The sequence below is a fragment of the Gekko japonicus genome, unplaced genomic scaffold (assembly GCF_001447785.1).
Source record: "Gekko japonicus isolate JY-2015 unplaced genomic scaffold, Gekko_japonicus_V1.1 scaffold589, whole genome shotgun sequence".
NCBI lineage: Eukaryota > Metazoa > Chordata > Lepidosauria > Squamata > Gekkonidae > Gekko > Gekko japonicus.
This window is the reverse complement of record NW_015163105.1, coordinates 528,603-536,975: the sequence shown is the minus strand read 5'-3', so window position 1 is coordinate 536,975 and position 8,373 is coordinate 528,603. Positions and strand designations below refer to the sequence as shown.

The following is an 8,373-nucleotide window of genomic DNA, read 5'->3' as shown; positions in this document are numbered from 1 at the left end:
CAAACTGCTAGGTTGGCAGGAGCTGGGACCAGAGACGGGAGCTCACTCCGTCATGCAGCAACTCGGGTCTCAAACTGTTGAACTACCGACATTCCAGTCTGCAGTTCAGCGTCTTAACCACTTGAGCCACCGCAGCCCAATTAACAGGGGTATATTCCCCTGTTAAGTTATTGGCACCGGCAATATAATGTCTCAATTACAAATCAGGGTCAAAAGCTACATGGAGGAGGATTTAGATGACTGGTTTCACACAAAAGTCTATGAAGCTGAGATGTCACATGACACTCTAGGACCTTGCACAGAACTGGGAGATTTGAAACTGGCTGTTCTCCCGCACAGCAGGATCCAAGGAGCAGGTGTGGTTCTGCCACAGCCTCCTTTAAAGCTGTGAGGACCACACTCCCTCTCAAGGTGTTATCAGCTACTGCCATCCTCTGCTTTGGCTCGCATCTCTCTGGCTGGCTGCCTGAACAGGCAGGTATCCAGAGAGGTGGGTCTCACACGTCCAGGGATCTTGTCCCCATCAAGTGGAACAAACTGAAACGTGTCCATCCATCCATCGTAACAGGACAAGCAGAGTCCCTAATGGCCATCCAGTGCCAACTTGTAATTCACGTTGGATGTAAGTCGAAACAGATGCTTTTATCTGCCTGGTAAACGAGCCGTGCAGCCAACCAAGGTCTCCTCTACTTTTCCTCAAAGCCCAAGATATGCAGTGGAATCACTCTGAGGTTGCAGGGGAAGTGAGAGAGCCAGTTTGGTGTAGTGGTTAAGAGTGCGGACTCTCATCTGGGAGAACCATGTTTGATTCCCCACTCCTCCACATGCAGCTGCTGGTGTGACCTTCGGTCAGTCATAAGTTCTTTCAGAGCATTTTTACATTTGACAAGCCTTTATTGTCATACGTGTACACATACAATAGGCGATCAGATTAAATAAAGATTGGAAAATACAAATCCATATAGGGTAAAATTGGAGCTACGGCGCAGAAAAACAGCATGAAAGCAGAAAAACCTAATGGTTACTTATCAGAATGTATAGCCATAGCACTAAGAAGAAACTTTGCTATTTCGGTTATTTCTGTATCTTGATTATCAAGCAAAAACAGAACCTTTAAATCGTCAGGAATCTCTGAGAATTGAGCTAATATAGGGTACAGAAGATACTGGCAGGGCACCAGATAAAAGGAACATTAAATGAGAAAATGGGGGACAGTTTCAACACAGTCCTTCTTACAAGGACTACGCCTGCTGGAATCTGCCAGAGAGAAGAGCAGAAGGAAGGACATTAAATCTGGCCAAGGAGATGACTCTGCACAAATTTGGAGCGATAAGTTGATAAAGATATACAGCTGGAAGATTTGCATTTGGAACAATCCCTAAATTTAGGGGATCTTTCAGAGCTCTCTCAGCCCCACCTACCTCACAGGGTGTCTGCTGTGGGGAGGGGAAGGGAAAGGAGATTGTAAAATGCTCTGAGACTCCTTCGGGTAGTGAAGGGTGGGGTATAAATCCAATCTCCTCCTCCTCCTCCTAAAATGGTAAGCCTTGTTCACCACCAAAGGACAGTCTGTAAGATGAGCTCTTGTTTGGTGAAATCAGTCACAAGCCTTCCCTCGACGCTGGTTAGGGTTGCCAGCCTCCAGGTGGGGCCTGGGGATCTCCCGCTTTTACCACTGATCCCCAGCTGACAGAGATCAGCTCCCCTGGAGAAAATGGCTGCTTTGAAGGGTGGACTCTACGGCATTGTACTATACTGAGCCACCTCCCTTCCATAAACCCCGCCCTCTCCTGGCTCCACCCCCAAAGTCTCCAGGTATTTTCCAACCCAGACTTGGCAACCCTAACGCTGGTTCAGCTATGGTTCCTGCCATTCCGTCATCTGAAGCTCACACTAGATCTTTCGTTGGCTTAATTATTATTTATGTTGGAGTTCATCACAACAGCATTTTTGAAGTTCCACCAGAATTTACGCACACAAGTTGCATGCATGTGGCTGGCAGCTTTTCTTTTTAAGTCAGTCTTGACTGCTGCTGGGGGGGACTTGGACCAGGTAGCCAACCCCACACCAGTTGCAGAAGTCGCACACGCCCTTGAGGCCCCCTTCCCATATTCCTGTGATATCTTCTGTGCCTTCCCTCACACATTCCAGCTGGAGCCACTTCCCCACGGGGTCTGTTCCCTTGCAAGTTGTTGAAGCTGTCGTGTATTCCCAGTTCCCCATGTGCTGACCAGAGCTGGTGGATCAGGGAACCGAATGACAGCATGAGATAATTAGAAGTCGCTGAAGGGATGCAAACACTGGCCACATTTGTTCCGCACATGGTCCGGTTGGATAAAAAATGAACAGCGGTGTTTGAAAGATATACGTAATGAAGAGATTAAAGAGGGGGGTGGTTGGAGTGGACAGTCTGTGGGACCTGCACTGGTTTCGTCTGTTCCAGTTCCATCCCACCACATACAGATTAGGGCAAAACACCAAGTTCATGGTTACATTGATTTTATGCAATTCCCCCCCCTCCCATCCTTGGCCACTGAAAGCTATTAGAAGGGTGTTGCGTCGCTTCCAGTCCAAGGCTAGAAGTTTGTTTGTTAGAATACTCCTTGAGATTTACGCAAGAATAGATCCACAGTCTAATGCAAGAAAAGATCACAAGCTTCCATTGTTTTCCTTAAGAGCATTTTATGAGTAAATGTATAGAAACCGCTCTGACTTTCCAAAAAGTTGCTGTTTTTGGTTGCTTCTCTCCTGCAGGACAGTGCTGGTATATAACAAGTTAGGAAGTCCGAACTGATTTTCTCTCTCTCTCTGCTGCCCAGGGTTTCGCCTCTTTCCAGGAGACAGGACCAAGCAAATATTACTTTGTCTGAGCTGAAACTCCTCCATTGAGATTTTCTGACCATCATCACTTTGGGGAGCGCAACTGCAGTCTCTCAGAAGCCACAGCAAAGCTGTGCCGGTTCACAGAGATAGCTACTATAAAAATTCTGCCTTGCACCACAACCCCTCAACCTACTGAGTTTGGTGCAGTGGTTAAGAGTGGCGGATTCTAATCTGGAGAACCAGGTTTGATTACCCGGTCCTCCACATGCAGCCAGCTGGGTGACATCGGGTCGGTCTCAGAGCTGTTTTCTCAAGAGCAGTTTCCATCAGAGCTCTCTTTCAGCCCCACCTACCTCACAGGGTGTCTGTTATGGGAAGGGATTGTAAGCCATTCTGAGACTCTGAATAAAGGGTGGTGTATAAATCCAGTCTCTGTCTCCTCCTCTTCTTCTTCCTCCTCCTCCTCCTCTTCTTCCTCCTCTTCTTCTTCTTGCTTCAAAGGTAATTATCCCTGTTTTGGTAGCGCTTGCTTGCAAGTAGGTAGGGATTGCCGCCTGGGTCCCTTAAAGACGAAGCACGCGGCTGTAACATAATTGTCCCAAGTTATTTCCATCGAGAAATGTGGTCTATGCATTGCTTTGGCAACATCTTTGCAGAGTTTACAACTTTCAGCAACATGTTGATATCAGCTATGCAGGCTTTTGAAACAGCTGCTCTGCAGCTGAGCTGTTTTGACATGCCGCCGCACATGGCCGAATTATGCAGATAGTTGCAATATTAAATGACTGAGCAATAAGAAGAGTCTCCACGGCAGATGAAATGGTTTGGTGCGCTTTCAGGCTCGGGGGATGGCAGTGCAAGGTGCTCATAGCTGAAATATTGGACATCGGTTTTATAGACGTCGTCGTAGCTACAGCAAAGCCCGCCTGGTATTTTTACCATTTGAATAGAAGAATTTACATCCTGCGGTATTATAGAACTGCTTAGAAGCAGTAGTGTGTGAGGAATGGTATGCTTTCATCCTTTAAGGCACGTTTTCATTATTATAACCCACACGATGTGTGAGTTGTTACAATGGTCAAGTGAAAAAATAAGGAATCAGCTAGTTTTTATGTAGTCCTAAAACTGCAGTGAACATAAGAACATAAACATAAGAACATAAGAGAGGCCAATGTTGGATCAGGCCAATGGCCTATCCAGTCCAACACTCTGGGTCACAAAGTGGCCAAAAAATACCAAGTGCCATCAGGAGGTCCACCAGTGAGGCCAGGACACTAGAAGCCCTCCCACTGTTGACCCCCCCCCCCCAGGCACCAAGAATACAGAGCATCACATGCCCCAGTGATCTCCGTGCTTTCTGTCTTCTGGCTTCAAACTGTGTCTTTGGGATGTGTGTTGAATCCAGGTTTCCCTGTATATCCCTGGAGCCCAAATTTGCTGTGAACACCTGTCGAGCTGAGAAATGACAGACCAAACCCCAAACGAACCTGGCAGGAGCAGTCACGTGGGCGTTAGGAATTGTTCCTAAATGCTAGGAAACCCTTCAGTTGCCATTCTCACCCTTCCAAGTAGAAATGTTTCTGCTTCTTTATAATGGCCAAACATCGGAACCCCTTTACCCGTTCCATTGTCTCAGATGAGCAGGGGTCATTTCGTAGAAAAAGAGGTGTAGGAGCTTATTAGCATAACCCATTAGCATAACTTATCTGCATGTGCCACACCCCCTGACATCACCGGAAGTGTGTCAGAAGGCAACACCCACCGCTCAGGCTCCACTGGACTGTTTTGGATTGCTAGCTATTGGGGGGGGGGGGCGTGCAGATCTGTCCTCACAGAGAAGGGAGAGCTTGTACCTGAATAAAACCTGGTCTTAAAGGTGCCACTGCACTGTTTTGGACCGGGGGGCCGGGGGGGGGGGCTCTGCAGCTTACCTGGCTGCTTCTTGCTCTGACTGAGGGCTGCTGGGAGCAGGGGGTGGGGCTTGTTGCATGTGCCCTCCCCCTGGACTCTTTACTGCCGGAGCTGCGCTCCTGCAGGAAATGACCCCTGCAGATGAGAAATATTTGGTTTACCGTCATTCTCTGGAGTCAGCTCGTCCTGGCAGCCATTGCTGATGACCACTCTCACTTTTAGGATAAAGTGGTTCTTTAAAGGCCTGGATCTTCCTGCGCTGCACCCACCAATCCCAGATCTTCCACCCAGACTTCAGCGGCATTGTCACTTGGTTCTTTCGCAAGAATGGAAATGCCCCTTTGAACCTTTGGCATCACGTGACGTCCATCTTCCGGCAGTGGAAATAGCATTTCTGGTAGCCATAAATTCAGCAGGGTGTGCCAGCGAACTCTCCGCACCGCACTTGGCCCACCCTATAGCCCCACTATAGAGAAAAGGTAGCACTCCGCTCAGATGTCTTTCTCACCTCTGATGGTTTCCATGTTTTAGCTGAACCAGGAACTTAATCTGCCAGTGTGCTTCCCAAATCTGTTGACGAGTAGAAAGAGATCTGTACTCCTTAGTTGTCCAGAGCCAGTTTGGTGCAGTGGTTAGGAGTGCGGACTCTAATCTGGGAGAAATGGGTTTGATTCCCCCACTGCTCCACATGCAGCTGCTGGTATGACCTTGGGTCAGTCACAGTTCTTTCAGAACTGTTCTGGAAAGAGCAGTTCTCGAGAGAGCTCTCTCAGCCCCAGCTATCTCACAGGGTGTCTGTTGTGGGGAGGGGAAGGGAAAGGAAAGGAGTTTGTAAGCCGCTCTGAGACACCTTTGGGTAGTGAAGGGCAGGGTATAAATCCAATCTCTTCTTCTCTCAGCCCCAACTACCTCACAGGGTACCAGTTGTCAAGAGAGGAAGGGAAGGAAATTGTAAGCTGCTCTGAGACTCGGGGTATAAATCCAATCTCTTCTTCTATTCCTCTTCTGTATTGGCAGGATGGCATCCTACAGGAAGGATTCCAGCGTATTTGTCTATAATAATGATATATGGAAGCGCCAGTGTGTTTCCTCCCAGAATCTGTGCGGCTGGATCACATCAAGGAGTGAACTGTGCTGCAAACTAGCACATCACTGCCTTTGGACAGTGGTTAGAGCCAGTGTTCCCTCTAAGCTGAGTTAGTGTGAGCTAGCTCACAGGTTTTTAGCCCCCGGCTCACACATTTTTGTCTCAGCTCAGGAAGGGATGGCTCCAGAGCAAACTAATGTATGCAGGAGCCAAATCGCTCGCTCACAACTTTAATGCCAGAAGCTCACAGAGTAGGATTTTTGCTCACAAGACACCACAGCTTAGAGGGAACATTGGTTAGAGCACACTTGACTAGAACCGTTACTGTTTCCACAACCTTTTTCATAGCTTTTACGCCCACCCCCAGGGCCCTGCAGAGCAGATACCTAAGATCTGGACAGGAGAGCCAGAAGCAATACAGAGCCTTTGGTGGCAAGGCCTGGATATGCCCTCTTTTCCCGACTGCACCTCTTCTCTCTGCCAGCTAGACGGGTTTGTTAATCAGCTGTGCCGGTACAGAGGCCTTGAAGAAGAACAAGTTGGCTCCTTGTAACTGATGGCTGTTCAGTAGTCTTCCGTGCAGTCATTCAGCTCACTTTCCTTCCCTGCAACAGCTGGTTCTGAACACCTATGGCGTCACTCCGGGAAAGAACTGCGCAAGAAAGCGCAGCTGCACCCTTAAGTGTATGCATCGGTAGTCTTCTCCTCGAGCTAGGTGGGGGTAGTGCCAACAAGCACCCTGTTCTTCCCAGCTGAAGGTTTTGGCAAAATTAAATCACATGCTTTGAGCAGTCGTCTGTGCAGTCCCCATCTACAGATGCTGCACCTGGAACCTTCTAGAATTGAACCTATAGGCAGTGACACACTAGCCCTAAAAACCACGTTCAGTTGTCATTTTTCCCAGCCTCACCAATTCTGGTTTAGTTCATACCATAAAGTGGCAAAAATACACTTCAGAGACTGGATATTAGGAGAATGTCACTGCCTGGAGATAGATCTTACATTCCTTGTACGTTTGGCCCCAGAATGCTGATAGGCGCTGGTCCTGTTCCCTCTAAGCTGAGTTAGTGTGAGCTAGCTCACAGGTTTTTAGCCTCCGGCTCATACATTTTTGTCCTTAGCTCAAAAAGGGATGGCTCCAGAGCGAATCAATTTATACAGTAGCCAAGTAGCCCACTCAGCACTTTCATGCCAGTAGCTCACAAAGTAGAATTTTTGCTCACAGGACTCCACAACTTGGAGGGAGCACTGGTGCCGGAAGTTCTCAGGTCTCATCAGATATATACAGAAGGGAAATGTGCTTCCCTCCGCCCGACGGCCCCTCATTCTGCAGAGACCTTATGCTGCAACTTAATCCAGGTAACAGATTCTCTTGGTATTCCAAGTTTCTCTGGGGCAATGAAGTAGGTTCTGGCCAGCATCCAAGCCCCCCCCCCCCGTGTGCAAGCAGCACGTGCTTTCCCTCACTGGGGAGGCCTGAGCCGGCCTTGCTGTTTGTCCGCTCTCCTCACACCAAGTGGCGTCCCATTCCGGAAAACTCCCCACTCTCCAGAAAGCAAATTCTCCAAGTGGGCCGTGGGGCCATCTTGCACGAAGGAGACAGCGGTGCAGAGTCCTTTGGAAACTTCCAGCTACAGGTACCAGAACCAGTGTTCCCTCTAAGCTGAGTTAGCGTGAGCTAGCTCACAGTTTTTTTTAGCCTCCGGCTCACACTTTTTTTGTCTTCAGTCAGGAAGGGATGGCTCCAGGGCAAACTGATTTATGCAGCAGCCAAATCACCAGCTCACAGCTTCCATGCCCGTAGCTCACAAAGCAGAGTTCCTGCTCAGAAGACTCCACAGCTAAGAGGAGTGAACTGCTTAGCTTCCAAGAACCGCCCAGGTGAGGGCTTTCCAGCGTTTTAGGAGCATCCTGAAGATTTTTGCTGCTACAGTCATTACATTAGAAGCAGTGTTCCCTCTAAGCTGAGTTAGTGTGAGCCAGCTCACAGTCTTTTAGCCCCCGGCTCACCCATTTTTGTCTCAGCTCAGGAAGGATGTGGCTCCAGAGCAAACTGATTTATGCAGGAGCCAAATCTCTCGCTCACAACATTAATGCCAGTAGCTCACAAAGTAGAATCTTTGGACACAAGACTCCACAGCTTAGAGGGAGCATTGATTAGAAGCTAAACACCTTCCTTTCTTTTCTTTTTTTTACTACAATTGTATTGACTCTGCTATTACAAGTGGATGCGATGGTTAAAACTCAGCAATAACGTGGATGCCATGGGATATTTTACCGTAAGCTTCACATGTTGCCGAAGCTATCCGAAGATGCCATGAAAGTTGCTTTTTATTGAACGAAATGGTTATTTAATAGTACGAGAATGCTTGCCCCCAAACGCGCCCTCCCTGCTTCTTTCATCTTTTCCACCCAGCTTTCGCTTCCTTTTCAAATCCCGTTTCCGTTTTAAAGTGATGCTTAAGCTCCTTTATACTTTTTATATTGTTACTTTTGTTTCACTGCAGCTTTTCCAACGTGCAGGTTTTCCGTTCACCGTATGTCATCGTCTC

The 8,373-nt window shown here is 48.2% G+C and overlaps 1 protein-coding gene across 1 annotated transcript in view; it reads left to right on the top strand.

The window, feature by feature from the left end:
* The window catches only part of PIBF1 (progesterone immunomodulatory binding factor 1), a 158,945-nt gene that overhangs the window by 145,516 nt on the left and 5,056 nt on the right, over positions 1-8,373 (top strand). The window lies entirely within an intron of this gene.